Source organism: Mixophyes fleayi, chromosome 5 (assembly GCF_038048845.1).
Source record: "Mixophyes fleayi isolate aMixFle1 chromosome 5, aMixFle1.hap1, whole genome shotgun sequence".
NCBI classification, from domain to species: domain Eukaryota; kingdom Metazoa; phylum Chordata; class Amphibia; order Anura; family Limnodynastidae; genus Mixophyes; species Mixophyes fleayi.
In genome coordinates this window covers 178,680,030-178,700,326 of record NC_134406.1, presented here as the reverse complement: position 1 = coordinate 178,700,326, position 20,297 = coordinate 178,680,030, and the positions used below count along the sequence as shown (strand labels likewise).

Genomic DNA, 20,297 nt, shown 5'->3' with positions numbered 1-20,297 from the left:
AAACTCTTCACATATCAATGGATTCAAGTTTGTAATGACATTGTAGCATTGAATTGCAAATTACTCTTTATTGGATGGAATCCTATGTCCCTGATTCCTATTAATAGCATCATCATCACACAGCAGCTCTGCATCTTATGACCAATCCAAGTTGCCTCCGAGATATTAGCTCCACCTGCAACCTCCATTCCTTACTCAATGGGAATTCTTGAATGAACTCGGGAGGGGTTAAAGCTGCTGTACCAGTTTAGAGCTGCAGAGTGAGTGAGTCTTTAGGCGGTCTGTTGCTATAGTGACTTCCAGGAGCTGCCCAGTCTGCTATGTAGTAGTAACAAAGCTTCACTTCTCAGATGCTGATGGGGAGAACACAGGGAGAGGAGGAGGAGCAGAAGCAGATCTGTACAATTTTCCAGCCATAGCCCCAGGTAAATGAAAGCAGCCTTCTTTTATTTTAATACCTGTGGCTGTATTGCAGGCCACTCTATGGCGGTGCCTCATTACCTCTGTGTACTGTTTGCAAAGTGGCTCCCTGTGGATCCAAGCTTTGTCATTGCAGGCAGCTTATACTGCACCAATGGTTTCTTAAGATAGTGCAGCTCAAGCCAGGCAGGTACAGCTAAGTGAATGGATCACAAAGAAATCAAATGTATAGGTGGTTTTCATCTTATATGTCACAGTGCAATAACGTCCCAGGATAAAAGGATAGCTGAACACAAAATTACAAAGTGAGGGGAAAAAACATTATATGCTTTAAGAGAAAATATACTGTTGGAATGGCATTAGTGCTGTTTGGTGCCTGTCATTACACCTTAGAGAGAAGCTGTTTATGGAAATTTGAATTTAGACAAGATTTTGTTCTACAGATTAACGTTACCTTGAACAAAGGAAGGTCTGTCTGCTCTGTACTGCCACACTCTCTGAAAGATTGTTGCATTAATAATACAGAACACAAAGGGAGGTTTAAATGATTTGTGATATTAGATGCGTTTTATTATGCAGTGCAATAAACCTGACAAAGGCAGATTACCAAGTATTTAGGGTCTGTGCATGGGATTTCCTGCCATTCAGAAGGGTTTTTCTGTTATGTGAGATAAGGACAGTAACATCTTGACTGGTGCATAATTGGGAATCAAAGTAAAAAAGATGGATTTAAAGTATAATAGTAGGAGAAAATTATTATAATTAATATTTTCTATAAGTCACTTAAGTCAATGTGATATTATTATTATTTTTATTTAGTTATTTAATAGGTCACTAAGCCTCTTTAGTAGTGTTATCATATTATTATTATTTTTATTATTATTTTGTAGAATGATTCACTAAGTCACTTAAGTCACGTTGATATTGTTATTTTTATATTTACTTTGTTCTTTAATATGTCTCTAAGTCACTTTAGTATTATCATATTACTAATATTACTACTATATTATTATAATAATATATTATTATTATTGTTTTTGTTGTTGTTGTTGTCTTTAATATGTCATCACCTCACTGTGGTCAGATGAGCTTGCAGAGGTTTCTTCTAACTTTTACTCTATAAGTGAACAACATAATAAGCCAACAAAATAATTTATATTCTGGCAATGCATTATGAATTTTGATCTTTCAAATTTATTTTTCTAGACAAATGTGTTTAATTTTAATACTGATTTCTATAAATATATTTAGCTTGTAGGAATGTCCAGTACACTCAGGAGAGCCAAGTTTTACTAATATTTAACTTATAATACTTTCCCATTATTGCAGCTCCTGCTTTATTGATTTGATTTTTTTAATAGAAAATAAATGTCAGCGTTATTAGGTATTGTAAAACACAGCAGAAAAGATTAGTAAGTTCTTTGAACAAGAGATAACAGGGAAAAACAAATATATTTCCTCTATGGTGGTGCCCATGTACCTCTTTTCTCCTTGCCTATTTAATAGTATAAGCTGTGCTGTTTCTTACTGTAAGTCAGATTTAGAGCAATGGGAATTAGCAGGTGAAAAAACAATCACATCTGTGTTACTCCCTATATAGAGTAGGTCCCATAACCCTGCTATGTAGTCTCTATAGATCATTTGTGATATTTGCTTGGATACAGACACAGCACACAGTATTGTAACACACTGAGGTGTGTGGTGTTACGTCTGCTGTGCATAATCAGTCTTCACCATTTTTTTTATATTTCCAAGATGGGGAAAATGTGTTAAGCGCTTAACCCATATGTTGTATTTTCTTGCAGTGTTTACAGATACAGCTGATTAACGTTAACAACATTAAAAAGTATATATTTAACAGATTTGCAATGTATTATTCGTGTTGCTACATACTATGCTTAATTGGAAATATCCTACATGCCAACTTTTAAAATTGTCATGTGACAGGGGATAGGAGGGGGCGTGGTGACATTGCCGCGCCACCATAGCCCCGCTAAATGGCGCGATTAAGCACCACACCCGCCATTCAACGCCGTGAATTTCGGCGAATGCGGAAGGTTTATCCACTCTGGACTCCCCAAAATTCGGGAGCCTCCCGGGAATCCCTAGGTAAGTATGGGAAATATCAGATAAAAATGATATTAACCTCTGTAACAGTAGATAGGGCAGAGAGAAGTTACCAATCAGATTCTCTACACACTAGAAAATGAAAGTACTAGTCGAACATTTCCATGCAGTGCTCCCTAACAATGTGCCAGTAAGGACAATAAGGGCTCGCACGCGGGCCCTGTCTCCACCCCTCATTTTGCTCTGTTGTTGGTCTTTGTTGGCTGTGAATTTTAATAGAATGATAATGTCAGTAAAACATTTGTACAGAATGATCTAAATTTGTTAAATTTGATTTATTGTGTAGATTGCTTAATTATGATTGGTTAATCTGCCCAAACACACTTCTAAATGTACTTGTTTGCAAATACACACAAATACACTTGTTTTCAGGTACCATGAAATGGAAATGGGGTGCTGGAGGAGCTAAAAAGTATTTGGGCTCAGGCCTGCCTTGGGGGCCCAGCATTTTTTTTTTTTTTTCAAATGGCCCTATCCAAGGTGGATTAAAGGTGGGAGGGAAACGGGGTGAGGTTACTAAGTGTACTACTAGCTTCCAATTGGTCTGCGCATCACACACACTTAGGTGCCTGTGCAGCACCAGCTTTTGCTAAGCCTGAGAGCCCAGTCTATGGGTAGACATGAACATCCTCTTAGTGACCATGAGTATATTATTTAATATGGTTGCATCATAAAAAAAATATTGTGTGTGTGTGTACATGGGCACCTTAAGTCACAGTCTTCATTAAATGGGAACTCAGCTATTTGGGCTTGTAACAGCAGCTAGTAAGTGTAAAACACTGAAAAAGTGTTTGCCAACTGCAGAAAGTCATTAGAACAGAGGTTGAAATATTTTATAACATTTTAACCTTTCTAGACACAGATATGCGCAAAGACCCATAGTTGCCTACCTGCCAGACTCCATCGATGGTAGACTCATCTCCAGAATCCTGCTGGGTGCTAAAAAAAAATGGCTGCCAGGTGTTTCTGTAAACTTATTAGAGATCATTTTCCTCTAGTGTTTCCTTTAGATAACTGACCTCTCAAATTGTCCTACATATATGAGCCAAATCAAATAGCCGCAAGGTTCCGTAGTAACCTCACTATATTTCTTTCCACAAATACCACAATTATAGTAATGAAAACACTGTTCATTTCTGCTCACACTTCTATGAGGTGCAAACACAAACGAGTGAAGATTATTACTTGGAACATTGTGCAGTAACATATCCACGAGGTTACTACAGAACCTCAAAGCTAATTGAATTGGCCCATAGGAATATACCATATATGAAATTAAGTAACATTTTCATCTAGCAGGAAACAGATCTGTGCTACAAAAAAAGTGTGCCAATCTCCAGCACACAGATGTAGTCATTAGTCTTCTGGGGAGTGTTACCTCAGGATGATTGGCTAGTGAGATTGTCCTGCACACAGAATATAAGAGCAAGGTTCAGCTCTAGATCTATACTGTATACAAGATATTTCCTCAAGCAGTCAGAAGTAGTCATTACTTCTACTCCCAGTTTTACCTCCGTATAACTCATACTTGCTACTTTGTATGCCTCTCCTCCATACGTTTTCAAGAGCTGGCAGGATCTGGTAGTGGGTCATTTCATTGCCTTAAAGTACAGGCTGCTAATAGGTTTGTAACACCCCTTACCTGGTTTCCTCCACCTCAGAGGATGTTCAAATATAAAGTCATTTTGTATTCTGCAGGCATCAGAATGTGAAACCATACTGATGCTGCACAAACACTTACTTGGGGCGTCAAGTTGTAGTGTTGTAGCCCCTTTCCCTGTTGCTGTCCTGTTCAGCTCTAAATATTATTATAATTATCGTAGATTTGTAAGACGCCACAGTGTTCCGCAGCGGCGTACAATAGGGAAAACAGTACATACATAAAATAGGGACATACATTAGAGAGCTTACATTCTAAATATGGCGTGAGTGTGTAATCCGCAACCAGAGGGCTTAGCACAGGTTATGTGGAATGGACACCAGTGGTAAAACAGTGGAAGCTGTTTGAATAAATATTGGACGCAAGGCCATCTCAGTTCAAATTAAAGAGATTAAATGCTTCTCCACCAGCACAAATCATGATGGTTGCAATAAAATATGCTCCCTTAAAGCCAACTCCTCCTGCACACACTTTGTCATAATAGTTGCAGATACATATGGATGACAGTTACATACTCGGTGTTTCTGAGCACAGTAGTTCCACAGCACTGCAGGTCACAGCTTCTTACACTTCATCTCCTTCACCAGAGCCTCTCTTCCCGTGCACATCATCCCTACACCAGGAATCCTCTTCTCCTCTCACCATACTGATACTTTCGACATTCCCCTCTTTCCCCATGCGTAAATATAAATAATGTCCCAAGATCCAGGGACTCTGTCACTCTCATACTTCCCATACTTCAGGGACATTTCTTAGAGGCCATGCTGGAACTGTTTACTTTGCCCCCGCTGTATAAAGTTATCAGGCTGCTTCTGCTTTCTCCTTCCCTGTATCCAGGGATTCTCCACCTGCAATATATTATCTGTTCCACATGACTCCTTACCACACATCTACTTCTTGGTATCTCTTACTAGAGGGAGTGCTTCTCCCTCCTGTCTCAAGGGCTCCTCCTGCTTACAAGATGCTGTGTCTTGTAGCAGCCACTATGCAGCCACTCCTCTCTGGTGTCTTCTTGGGGTACCCCTAATGGCGGGGATCCCCCTGTGTACATCTCCACTATAAGGGGCTATTAATTTACTGCAGCCTTGCACAAAAGTAGGTGCTATCCCAGTAGGCCCCAACTCTCTTCATTGGTGGGGAGAGCGGAAAACGTAAAAAAAAAAAAATACTCAAGTGACTGCGGTGCTCACCGACTCCTCTCTGCTCCGTTTGTACTGAATGATGGGCGTGACGTCATCACGCCCGACATTCAGTGAGGAGCGCCGCAGAGAGGAGTCGGGAAGAAGACAGAAGAGAAGAAAGAAGTCGATAGAAAAGGTAAGTGAAGGAACGGAAGCAAGGGTGGAGCACGTCAGAGTGAAAGGGGAGCACGGCAGAGTGAAAGGGGAGCACGGCAGAGTGAAGGGGGGCATGGCAGAGAGGGAAAAGGGAGAGCATGGTAGAGAGTGAAAAGTGGAAGCATGGCAGAGAGTGAAAAGGGGGAGCATGGCAAAGTGTGAAAAGGGGGAGCACAGACAGTATGGCAGAGTGTGAAAGGGGGGCCAAAGCATCTTGGCAGAGTGTGAAAGGGGTGCCAAAGCAGCATGGCAGAGTGTGAAAGGGGGGGGCAAAGCAACATGGCAGAATGTGAAGAGGGCCAAAGCAGTATGGCACAGAGTGAAGGGGGGCCAAAGCAGCATGGCACAGGGTGAAGGGGGCCAAAGCAGCATGGCACAGGGTGAAGGGGGGCCAAAGCAGCATGGCACAGGAGAAGGAGGGAGCAAAAGCAGTATGACACAGGGTGATAAAGGGGGCCAGGAGAAGGGGGGGGGCAAAAGCAGCATGGAGGGCACAGTGTGATCATAAGGAGGCACAGCATGGTGATGAAGGGGCAGAGTAATGTGTGTGTGATGGCACAGTGGGCTTGTGGCAATGTAATGTGTGTGTGGTAGGTGGTGGCTCAATCATAGGTGCTATTTTGTTTGTAGGATGAAAGTGGGGCAATTTAAATTTATAATGGGGACTAATAATTTAAGATGGGGTGGTTTGGGGGCTATTAATTGAATGTGGGGCTGAGTTTGAGGAGCATGAGTTCTATTTATTAAATGTGAATATGAATTATTTAATGGTAGTGACGGTTGCGGGAAATAGGTATATTTATTATACGTAAATGCAATTAATTTATTGCAGGGGCTGTCTGGATGGAGGGAAATAGGTTTATTAAATGGGAATACCATTACTTTAATGTTGGGGCTGGAGGAAGACCTAAGTATTAATTGTGGGTCCTATTGATTTTACGCAGGGGCTAGTTGGAATTTTCTAAATGTACCCATTATATTTTCCAAAAGGGCCCCCAACAGTCCAGGATCCAGACATGCTGCAACTAAAGAAACCAGCAGCCACAGGTGGTAAAAGTAACAAGAACAGGTAGGACAGTCTGTCAAATGTTCTGAGTCTAGTGCAGGCTTCGCTAACCTGTGGCACTCCAGGTGTTGTCCCAGCATACCCTTCCAGCAATAAGCTGCTATATATTGGCAAAGCATGCTGGGGCTTGTAGTTTCACAACACCTGGAGTGCCACAGGTTAGCCAAACTTGGTCTAGTGGGACAAGCCCTATTTTTGGTGACTGTTCTGCCCAATCTAAGGGGCAGGTCAAGACTGTGTACTCTTTATATACAAACTGCATTCTTTATATAGTACACTATGGTGCTAGCTGTCCTTTGTGGGCTGACCACTCCCCCTCTAGTATCTGGTCTCGCCTCTATGATGGCTGGCAAATCTGTAAATTTGAGCAGGAGGTCCTTCGCATGTTAAATGAAGATGTAACAAGCATAATAGTAACATCTTCAGAAGAGATAGGCAAAAGCCTTCCACATAATAAATGTACAAGAAGGTTATTCCCTTAGGGGGGCAATCACTAAGCTGCCACTAATATAAGTGATTCATTGACCATATATTTTTAACTTTGTGATTAGTTCACATTCATATTGAATTTATGTTCATGTTGCTTAACTGTATTTGAACATTTTAAGGGATACACGCAGTTGTTAAAATATTTCCCTAAAGAAAAATGTGTTCCTATTTATGCCTGTGTTAAGGTTAACACAATATCACATTACTTGTACTTTATGCAGACAAAATACTCAATATCTGTTTCTGTTCTAACCAGTGTATACGATTTATTGAAGGGGAGAATTCAGAATACATTAAAATTGTATCGCCATTGTGTCCACTGGTCATTCCCTTTTAAAAAGCAAAGTGATCTACATTTTCCTAGAAAATATAATTATTGACGTATGTATATTCATTTGAATGCAGAATCGTGTCCCTGGAAACTGTATTCAGATGTTGACAAATATGTGTACTATATCACATTGTACACAAAGCTTTCATATATTAATGGAAAAAGAAACAAACGAATAGCACTAATAACAACATGTGTGTCTGCACTTAACTGGGTGCAATAAATGTCCATTGTATCCCCCACCTGTGAACGTCTTTTTAATTTTGTCTGGCTAAAATAGATTTAGCTGCATAATCTACTTGCTTTATGTTAGATTATGGAGACATGAGCATTCAGAATGAACATAATGTGGCATATAGTGTAAAAATAGTGAAAATAATGATGATGCAGCCGTCTGCCTTCTCTAGAGGTTTTCCAAGCTCTGGAGACACAATTCCAGGTTCAATGGATATTTAGTCTAGCTTGACAATCGTATTTTTACACATGATTTGTTGTGCCAACATAAGAAACATTTCATTTGAATAGGAATGCACAAAATAATCAAACAACAATGGCGGAAAATGGAAAGCAGATGGGAGCGTGAAACACTGAGTAGTAAATGTGGATTACATACAGTCCTACTCTAATATCCCCATCTGCTTCAATCTCCACAGCACCATTTCTTCTGCTTCACACACTCCTTGGGGACTCTTATTAGTGGACTGTTCATAATGAGCTTATAAGTCGCTAGGGAAAAGTGAAATAGTTATGCAATTGTGTATGATGTAACCAACTAGTTCCACTTTACATTAATATAAGATTACATCTACAGGATATGGAGTTAGAACTTTGCACAGTCTACGTACTCAGTGCTTTGGAAGATATGTTCAATGTAAATATTGCTGAGTTAGGGTCCCTTGGACATTGGTTTTGCTGAAATCACAGCAATTATTTGTATACATAGCTGTCCGTAGCCATGGTGCGGTGCTTGCAAGTTCTGGATCCAGACGTCCAGGGTGGTGTTATACATGAGCAGGGGTCTGTAGATGGTGGGTGAGCGGAGAGATTAGGAATAACACAGTAATGGTGTAGACTGCTATGGGGAATGATGAAACATAGCAAATTGCACAATTACAAATTAAGATGTCAAATAAGTTATTGAATAAGAGTAGTGTAATGGAAAATAAGATGAATGTTTGCATAGCTGTAGGGATAAACAATCAGTGTGTTTCAGACAGTGAGGTGGGAATGTGGTGGGTAGAAATAGGAAATGGACATGCGATAATGGTTAAAGGAAGGAATGAAAGGATTGAGGAAAGAAGTGGGGGAGACATGGAAATAGAAGGTGGACTGGAGGAAGGAAAAGATGATGAAATTGTTAAAGGAAAAGATATGTTGAAAAGAATGGGTTCATGTAAAAGTAATGGATGTATTATATAGTTAGAGCTTAACAAAGATATGGGTAAAAATATCTATTTGTGGGGCTGTGAGGATACAGGGGGAATAAAGTATCTAAGAAGTGATGAATGTTAAAGTATAATTGTCCGCCGAATTGAGAAAATTGAAACATTACTTGTTCAACCACAAAAAAAAAAAAGAACCACCAAATGCAATAGCAATCAGTGACCCCAAGTAAACATAACTAAATTAACAAATGAAGGTGGTGATTTTGGTTTTTCAAAAGGTTGGCTTCATAATTAATACCTAAAATTAACTTTCCTTGATCCACTGTAATTCATATGGAGAAATGAAACAAAATGTAGATGACATAGACCACTATTTCTATTATTAGTTATATGAAATGGGGCAATATTATTATTTTTTATAAGAACGAGGGCACTGCTATTATTTACTATGTGAAACAGGGCACTACTGTTACATTTATCATCAAGGCAACACTTGTTTTGCCCATTTGTGACACTACAAGTGACAGTATGCAGTGGGGACATGTGCATGCTGGCACTGTAGTTCTACAATTAAATTTGTCAAAATGCATCTTCCCAAATAAAGTGCACCTGGAAGGTGTAAATACAGGCATGTCCTGATTGCGAGCACCTCTCAAGTACCCAAACAGTTCCCCCTAAATGCACCCTCTCCTTGTCTTTAATATCATTTAAATAATCTCATCCTAGTCTGCACCCAGCAAAGGATACCTCCAGTACACCCAGATCCTCCCATCAGATGATGCAAAACCACTCACCCATCTTATTCTGCTTATAAAAAATAACCTTTCCTACATACAGAGAACCATATGAAATAAGGCCAGACCTGCATTTTTGCATGGACCTCTGTACACCTATGTGGTAACCCAAGCCCTATATGCATTTTAAAGTGCACATCACCAACACACTATTGAGGCAGCCATTGTGTGCAGTTTTTTAGCTTAACGAATAGTTATGACAGTTCAGCCTAACAATTCACTAGGAACCAGTGCTTCATAAATATTTGACCTAAAGTATCCCAGTGATGTCTCCTGTGGTTACTAGTGAATTAATAGGCTGCACCTATATGAATATTGGTTCTGTCCAAAACATGACTTCATGAGTCATGATGACATGAGTCCAATCTTCAATAAATTTACCATCAACAAAATTCTAAAACAATATAATTGCTAATTATATTCCTCCTGTGCATTACATGATAATATGCTACATATATTATTATTATTATTATTATTATTATTATTATTATTATTGTTCTTAACTTTTAATTAATGACAACTTATGCAGCGCTTTGCAGAGAATGTTTTTATCATTCACATCAGTCCATATACCTATTTATATATAAATAAACCATCTTACAAAGCACATTATTTTGTGGTATAAACTAAACAGGAAACAGATAGACTACAACAAAAGTTATGTTTGTTTTGCCTTCATTTTATACACTGTATAATCCACTTTATTATTAATGATATGTAAGAAGATTGGGCCTGTTTATGGGGAACATAGTAAATAGTTAATGCCTGTCACCAGTAGAAAGAAAGCCAGTTACTATACCCTACTACAACACTACCCTCTGTCATTTTGAATAGGTGGAGTCTAGCAATACCATGCTTGGAAACTCCATGGGGTAAACGCATCAAGCTGAGAGTTTTCCAGCGGGTATGAAAAGTGGAGATGTTGCCTATAGCAACCAATCAGATTCTAGCTTTCATTTTGTAGAATGCATTAAATAAATGATAGCTAGAATCTGATTGGTTTTTCAAACCTGCCAGAGAACTCTCAGCTTGATACATTTACCCCCATGTGTCATTTTCATCATTCTGATAGTTGGAGAAAACTCAATGAACCTACAAATATATATACATACATTTTGCAATATGTCAGTTTATCATTTGTTTAGGCAGTCAATTTTTATTCCAACTATATAGTTCTACATCTGCACACCACTAAAATCTAGGAGCTAAGCATATTCTTTTGGAAGACTGATTAAGAATACCAGCATAGAACTACTGTATATAGTAAATGAACTATGTGGCAAAGCCAAGAGAGGTGGTAAATTGGTAAAAAAAAATGGGGCATTTCATAGTAAATTATTGATTAATTTTCAATTAAAACACATATCAACAGCAGCTATTATCAAATTGCGTAATTAAAATTGCAATTTAAAATGGTTACTACAACACTCTGAAGACAGAGATTGTTACTGGGATAATCTGACTAATCTGTTAATGCAGGGCATTCATTACAAATGCATAAGCATTCATTTAATATTTTAAATACTTGAGAAAGTGAAGTTTTCACTTTCACACTTCCCCGGGGGATTTATTTACATTCACACTACTTACTGTTAATAACACATACAATTTAACTACTTTTTAAATAACCCAAATAAGATGTGTATTATATTAATATCCCATAATGGGCTTGTATATTTTCTTTCAGTGTATTTGGCCTGCTAAAAATATTGTTGTAAACAGTATGTGAATGTCTATAAAATATTTTACAGCTAGTCTCAAAAAAACCTGAAGCTAATTAAGTTTGACCTCCTTTTCAGCTAGGACTGGGATATTATGCCTAAATAGTCAAACTTGATCCTGAGCAACAAAATACATTTCAAATGATTGGCCAGGCGTGTATTGTCTGACTTCTGTCATTACACAAAGTCTGTAGGAGGTGGTGTTGCACTACAGTTTTCATTCATGCAACCAGCCAATAATCTATTTTAGATCTAAAGGTCATCTTGGATCAGAGGACATTTATTATACTAGTTAAATAAAAATAGCTGCACAGGACACAGGATGCATTGAGAGTTGCAGACCAACTGATGTGCTATGCAGAAGCTTGTTGTTTTATTAAGATAAAGCTGCTTTATTTGTATATAATTAATTGAAATAAAACAAGGTTTTGCAGTTGCTCTTGGATTCCTGTTATTCTCAGTTCGTGACTAGGAAGTGTGTACTAATTAGAAAAGACCAGACGTGATGTATGTCCTAAGGACAAGTTTACATCACTGTGATTTCTTTTTTTGTCCTTGTTACCAAGTTTCACTGACAATTGCCAATATCAGCTAAATATTTCAGAGCTGCAAAATAGAAAAAAAATAACAGTGCACAAGAAAAAAAATATTCGAAATGAGCTGGATAATATCACATACCTATGCTCTATTGAGCTCCTTATCTGCCCTGCTATAGTGACAACATCCCATAGTGATTCCATAGCGACAACATAGCTATAGTGACCACATCCCACGCATCACCCCCTCCAACCTGACAAGAAAATACGAATATCATCTAAGATGTATGGCATAGTGATGATGTTTATCAATGTAGGGTGGTATCGATGATGCTAGGTCTTGACCCTAAGAGAACACTTTCGTATACACCAGCTACAGCTGGCCCAACCTTAATTTTTGTGTAATTTCTGTGTTATCTATTGTTGTTTAAGATGTGCATAATTCCACCTTCAAGTTCAAGAGTGTTATGGACATTTTCAGAAATAATCCAAAAAACGAAGTCTCTTCAGAATATTCTCAATTTATTATGTATTCACAATACAGACCATTCAATTCAAATAGAACAATGGTAATTTCACATTACTTTTGCAAGCATTTTATGCCATAAAACCACAAAATTAATACGTAGACAAAGCATCACATAAAATCTTAGACCAATGATATCAATCCACAAATCAGGGTCTCTCAACATCTCCCACATCCCCCAGATATAGGCAGACAACCAAGTAGACCTTGCCATATCTTATTAGACATTAACTTACTGTACCACAGCTTCCCTGTTCCATGATATTATCAGCGGAGGGCACGTTTTAAATACACTACGCTATGCATTATACTTTAGACAAGTTTCACCACACCTCAAGCAACGTTGTCTGAAAAACAGAAAACCTTAATTTGTCAATATATATGCACTGTAGCTTGTTTAACTCTTACGCATCTTATTATTTACAAGTTAACCCGTGCATGATACTCATGCATTCTAGTCAAATCAAGCTACTTAAGGTGTTAAAAAGGTTCTTGTCATTCATTTGGGCCATAGCCCAGGCCTCCTCAGGGGAAGAGCGTTACTTCCCGATGTAAGCGCCCTTTTTTAACGTGGTTTTGTCCACATGTCACCACCTCATCATTCTTCTCCATCACCTCATCCTTCATTTTCATCGCCACATCTATCCAGATGTCTATCCAGACACAGGGATCTCTCTCAGCGGTCCTGAGTATCACACTCCTCTCACTCTGTCACCCCCGGCAACCACCAACCACTCCCCACTGTCACCCCTGGCAACCACCAACCACTCCCAACTGTCACTTCTCCTTCAAGAAATATATATATATTTTTTTTAAATCTTTATAAACACTTTTAACAATTAATAAATAAAATTAACAAATTAAAAACATCTCAGTATACCAAATTTCAGCCCTTTCTGAATTTTTTTTCCACACACACTGAGAATTTAGTAGGTCAGTGTATAACTCCGCCCAGCAGGTGGCGCTGCAGCTTGGTTTTATTTTTTTCACACACACACACACGCGCGCACACACATACACACACACAGACAGACTAACACATGCCACTAAGCATTTATATTATAGATAACCAGCTTTAATTCAACTTCCATTTTGTGTGAATTGATTATCCATATCAGAGAGCATTCCTCAGATGGTAGCTCTGCAGTAGTGAAAAAAGAAGAATAGAAGAACAGAATGAAGGACTGAAATGGCCTATAAATAAGACAATAGAAGCACAATAGCACATTCTGGTGGGGGTGAACACTGTCTACTGTCAACTACCCTCAAGAAACCAGAATCTGAATCTAGAGTCTGTTTTCTACACTAACCACAAGAATGGATATTTTTGTACACTTAATGTGCTCTAGATTGTCACCAGATGTGACACAATGCATTGTATACTGGTCATCAAATGAGATTGCATTTATTCTCATAGATTATAAGCTTGTGAGCAGGGCCTTCTCACCTCTTTGTCTGTATTACCCAATATTGCTGTGTTTTTAATGTATGTCTCCAATTGTAAAGCGCTATGGAATTTGCTGGCGCTATATAAATAAATGCTGATGAATGTTGATGATTACCAGGCATATTAGTCTGCACTTTATTAAACTTTATTTTTTTTAAATTGTAGCATTTGACAGTCATTTATTTAAAGGTATAAATGCGTAAACAAACGTGTGTATATGTGGATTTGGGAAGCATTATTTTCACATTTCATTGTAATTTGGGAGTAAATCTTAACTTTTCTCTTATCTGACTCTATAAGAATGCTGTAGTATCCAGGCCTACAGCAAAAATAATAGATATCCACTACCTAGCCTATGAAGTGGGAATTTTATCTAGGCCTCCTGCCAAAGGGAAGGATATTAAGCCTTACCCTTCCAATCACAGTTCTGGTATTTAAGCTCGTCCTTGTAACAACCCTATCCTTATGGTCACATTGTCTCTGGTGCTCCTCTGTGCCTTGTCTCTTGTATGACCAGTTGTCTCCACTGCTCTATACGCATGCTCAAAGAGGCACTTGCTATATAGCTGTTCCTGATTAGGCGTGCTATGTGACAATAGTGTGTGTGTTCAGATGCATCCCTTTTAAGTCAATGTCCCTCTATTTAATCTGCTTGGCACCTCAGGGCCGTAAGTAGGGCTGTGCGACAGGGGCGATCGACAAGGGCGCAAAGCTGAAGGGGGCGCAATTTAGGAATATTTTGGGTTCATTTGGTTAAAATTGAGGGCTAGGGGGGCGGCGTTTGTCTTTCCACCCTAGGCGCTAGAATTATACGTTACGGCTCAGTGGCACCTTGACTAATAGAGGCTTTTATCTTTCATGTGCTGAGCTGCTGATTTAACTGATTGTATTATTGTGTACCAGCCATTTATTTTGACTATGTTTGTTTGCTTGTGACCCTGACCATTGGATTTGTTATCCATTTTTGTATTTATGCTGCCCACCCCTGACCTTGGATTAGTGTGGTCTTGTACATGAACTGGCATCCTCAGCCTGTATCTGATTACTGTCAGCAGCTTCCTAGCTTGAGTAACTTAGTGGAGGTGACCTGTGAGTTCCATGCAGCAAATTCCATCTATGCAGTACAGTCCATCCATGCAGCAGTCCATTCATGCAGCACAGTCCAACCATGCAGCACAGTCCAACCATGCAGCACAGTCCATCCATGCAGTACAGTCCATCCATGTAGTACAGTCCAACCATGCAGCACAGTCCATCCATGCAGTACAGTCCATCCATGCAGCACAGTCCATCCATGTAGTACAGTCCAACCATGCAGCACAGTCCAACCATGCAGCACAGTCCATCCATGTAGTACAGTCCAACCATGCAGCACAGTCCATCCATGTAGTACAGTCCATCCATGCAGCACAGTTCACCCATGCAGCACAGTCCATCCATGCAGAAAAGTCCATCCATGCAGCAAAGTCCATCCATGCAGCACAGTCCATCCATGCAGTACAATCCATCCATGTAGTACAGTCCATCCATGCAGCACAGTCCATCCATGTAGTACAGTTCATCCATGCAGCAAAGTCCATCCATGCAGCACAGTCCATCCATGCAGCACAGTCCATCCATGCAGCAAAGTCTGTATTGTCGATCCGCTACATGGTACCTAGGCTATGTATTGTTTAGAAATACTACAAAGATATTGATCACGAAGAGAGAAAGTACTAAATCAACAAAATGGATATGCAGTACATTGTATCTATTTTCTGTAAATTAATTCTCTCCCTCGCACAATAAGACTTTCCTCTGGTCTACAAACTTTCAAGCTTTCTCTGAAAACCCACCTCTTCAGACAAGCTTATAATATTCCTCAACCACCCTCTTAACCTCACTAGATTACCCTATTATCACCCGTTACACAATTTCACACAAGACAACTACCCCCTGACCAACATTGTTGTGTGACAGGATCATTTAGCTTATGAGTCACTTTTCCCTTTGCATTCTGGCTGGGCCTAAATGCAAAATGTAGACTTAACCTCTTGTATCAAACTCCTATTGTCCTATAGATTGTAAGCTTGCAAGCAGGGCCTTCTCACCTCTTTGTTTGTTTTACCCCTTTTTCTTTATTAGTGTACTGTGTTTGTCCCCAATTGTAAAGCGCTACAGAATATGTTGGCGCTATATAAATAAATGATGATGATGATGATAATGATGATCTACAGTAAATAATCAATAAAACATCCTAAAATCTGTGTGTATCTATAAATATAAATTATGTTGAGGATAGGTTCCAGTACCTATTGAATGGGTTGACCCCATCTACGTTACCCCTTCTTCACCCCTTTCTTCTTACTCAGACTCATCTTCCAAGTGACCTAGAAGACAAATTAAAAGTTTCAACTGCAATGTGATATCATATGCTACCATTAGTACACAAATGACATTTTCTCCATGAAGTTACAGTCTTGAAAAGTCTATAGATGTTCACAAAGGGCAGTGTGTACTTTATAATGGACAGACTCAGAATTAAATTAGGTATAAGATTAGTTTTCTGTAGCCATAAAGAAGCACATAGCATTATTATTTTGGAAGATCATCCTGTTTTGAATGGAGGAGAATGGTAAAGGTTTGCACAGCCATAAAATATTCCATACTTCCACAAAGAATTAAGATGGTTTGCAGTGGTTACAGGATGTTAGCAAGTCGCTTGCCAAAGCATTTTACTTTAAAAGCATCTCTCAGGTCTCAGAACATATGTTAATAGAATGGAATGGAAGATGGTTTTCATTCCAACAAACCCTTGACCTTGGAGATAATTACTCCCCTCCTGGAATTGGCTGTGGATATACAAATATGGGTTATTTGTTTCATGAATTATATCTTGGTAAGCTATTATTTGTTATGCATTGCTGGTCCCTTTCAATTTAAAAACATCCTTGAGGATCATTTGCACAATGCTTCTGCTAATTAATATATTCTTTATATTAATCTCCTGTTATTTATGTATGTATCTTGTGTTATTTATGTGTATCAGTGAGGTGATGGTATACATTTATTTTTGTTGCAAAAAATTTATTTTAAATGAAGAACACGAAGAGCTGAAATACATTTGTAAAGGAAAGTCTAAAAGAAAGTGTCACTCTCACTCTCACTCTGTCAAAAGTAAACTTTTTTAATGCTCATTAAAACTCAGTTGAGCATGTCAAGGTTTAAAGCATCTTGCTATATAAAATTAAAGTGGACTGTAGTGGGATTCACAGAGCAGAATGGAATGGGGGTCAAAGAACACCAATTTGGTAAAAACGAGGTGCTTTATCAAGGCATAACAATATTGCATCAATAAAGAAACAGCTATTGTTTCTCGCTAATCCATCATTTAAGTACATTTTGGGGCATATTCAATTGTCGGCGGGATTGCCGAAAAAACCCGCGGTCCGCGCACGATTTCCGTTATTACAGTAATCGTGCGCGGAAAAAACGTTAATACGGTAATTTACTCGCTGGATTTCACTGCGAGCTGAAATTCAGCAAGAGATTACCGTATTAACGGTATTAGTTTTTCCGCGGCGGAACCCGTCAACAATTGAATATGCCCCTTTGTGTTTTTTTAAATTAATGTTAGAACACAATTTTGGTGTCATGTCTTTACATTTGTAGCTTTGTGACTTGATTATGGGGCCTATTTATGAACCTCTGAAGAGGTTTAAATCCCATAAAAGCTGCAGTTTTTCCCAGCCTCATCAATAGCAAATCAGGGGCTAGATTTACTAAGCTGCGGGTTTGAAAAAATGGGGATGTTGCCTATAGCAACCAATCAGATTCTAGCTTTCATTTATTTAGTACTTTCTACAAAATGACAGCTAGAATCTGATTGGTTGCTATAGGCAACAGCCCCGCTTTTTCAAACCCGCAGCTTAGTAAATCTAGCCACAAGTCTCCATAGAAGACTGCGATTTTGCCCTATTTATCAAGCTCCGAAATTTGAAGGTTGACCTCAACAACTAATGCCATCTGCAGATGGCGTTAGCCTTTCTATCCTACGGGGAGAGCATAGCTGGAGAGGGATCTTCGAATCCCTCCCAGGGGGGCTTTGTGCCTCCCCCCCATTGCAGATTCAATCGCAATCACTTTATTATAGATTATTCACCAGCATAGGCTACTATCGGAGTCGCTGTCCAAGCTAATCATTTTTAATAAATTGTCATTTTTTATTATTGAGATCAGAAATTATAGTTAATGTTTGCAATTTGCGATTGTTCATAAATAGACCAATAAGATTTTGTATGTCACACATTTGTATTAATTGTGTTATTGTGTGGTGTAATTTATTGTGGACTTTGTATTGGAAAAAAAGCTGCCTCTCTATTTCCACTTGTTACATTATTAAACTGACATTGTAACATAAGAAAACTACCTTGATATTTAGACTGATTCTTAGAGGTAAATGCAGCAGTGGCATGTACATCTTCTTTAATAAAGCCTGCTCCTTTGCTTTATATGTTAAATATTAAGTAATACAGACTTTGCTTTGTATTTACGTGCAAATGTTTGATCTAATTAATCATTGGTCAGAGTCTGGATGAACTAACTTCTACTAATATCCTAGATCAGCTTTCAACAAGTGTCCTCTCAGTGAACTACATTACTTTATGCAGCAGCTCCGATAGGTCAGGACCCATCTATGAAAAAAATCACAGTATCTGTGGAAGTAGCTAATGAATTTCTACATTTCAATTTCTACTTATGTTATATCATTTCATCTATGTTTTTAGTTTGGATAGTGTCCTTTCTTAAAAGGTATGTCAGTTTGCATTGATATATTAGTAAAATGTACTCAATATGTGTTACTGTATCATACATACATTGTTTATAGGACAGATTTAGATTTTTGCTTTCCGAATATCTGCATTCATTTTTTGTGACTGAAAACAAGAAATCATTATCATGAAGTTCATTAAACTGACCTTAATGTTGATGCAAAATAAACTAAAACATTGCTGCGGAGTACTGTGGTGCATTATAAATCTACGATAATAATAATAGGCCCAAGGTCATATTTCCACCAGGTTTATTAATTCATGCTATGTGAAAAAGTCTGTGTTCTGAGAATTGTTATTTATAATTAAGAATTATTGATATAGCACCTACATATTACTCAGTGCAAACATAGGGGGTACATACAAACTTCACATAGCTAGGGCCCTGGTTGGAATTGAACCAAAAATCTCTGGTGGCAACAATCAGGAATTTCTTATGTGAGACATATGAGCCTTAAAGTGGCTTCCACTTCTTACCCCTCCCTTTTACTTTTTGCCTCTGACAGAGGGTCTCAACACTGGGGGGAAATGTCTGCCCATAGTCCTACAATTGGTGGCACAGTGCATAGAATTGCTGCCTAAGAGCATTGGGGTCATGATTTTGATTCAGACCAATGCCCTGTCTGTGTGGAATATGTATGTTCAAATGGCTTCTGACAATATGGACCATATTAAGGAATTTAGACTGTAGGCTCCAAGGGGCAGGGACTGATGTGAATAATTCATTTTGTTTGTACAGCACTGCATAATATGATGGTGCTATATAAATAAATGATAATAATCACACTTTATGGAAATTAAAGAGCCTACAATTGTACATAAAGCACTGGAAGGCCTGTAGTGTGCTTGAGCCAAATTCATCAGTCCGACTCCCTGGCTTCAAGTAACCGAGAGGGTCCTGGATTACTGTGCATGGAGTGAATGTTTTGCTGAGGAGCAGTTGTCTTAAAGTGAACAACCCTGTTTACTTCCAATCTGAATCTAATGATAACTCATACTTGTCTATGCTTCCAGGAGGCTCCGGACGGGGAGGCCTCCCAGACTCCCCGGGAGAGCAGGCAATCTCCCCCATCCTTGTGGAAGGGGGTGTGGTGATGTTGTCACGTCACCATACTTTGGGGGCTTTATAGTGCAATCACATCATTAAGCCCCACCCCCTCTATTCAATGCTGCGGATTTTGGCATTTTCTAGTAGAGGTGGAGCTATGGTGATGCAACAATTTCACACACCCCCCTCCTACCCCGTCACATGACCTGTCCTCCGGTATCTCCCAGAGGACAGGTTATAAAAGTTGGCAAGTATGTGATAACTGCAGTAATAGTTGCAGTAATTCTACCTTTGGCAGTAGTAGAATATGTGGCAGTGTATCATTTTTAAAGGACATTTATAGTGCATATCTGCTCAGAAAAATCCAACATAATTTAGGACCAATATAAACATCCTGATGGCTATTGTTTATAATCAACTTTACTTCAAAAATCTAAATATTTCTTTTTAATCTATGATAATGTAATTCAATTTAATTCTGCATAATTAATGCAGAACTAACATTGGTAATGAACAAATAATGCCCCTTTTTATCACTCTCTGAAGTAACTTGCACAACAAGGAGTCATACTTTATTTTCTGTTGCCTCCTAAACATAT

The 20,297-nt window shown here is 38.7% G+C and overlaps 1 protein-coding gene across 2 annotated transcripts in view; it reads left to right on the top strand.

Moving 5' to 3' along the window:
- The first annotated feature begins 270 nt into the window (after window positions 1–270).
- The window catches only part of RNF182 (ring finger protein 182), a 45,079-nt gene continuing 25,052 nt past the window's right edge, over window positions 271–20,297 (top strand). The window contains exon 1 of one of the 2 annotated variants that reach the window (XM_075213098.1): window positions 271–425. The gene's annotated coding sequence lies outside the window, so the exon portion shown is untranslated. Of the gene's footprint in view, window positions 426–18,509; window positions 18,631–20,297 lie in introns of those variants that run through there. The other variant, XM_075213099.1, reaches the window with a different exon arrangement.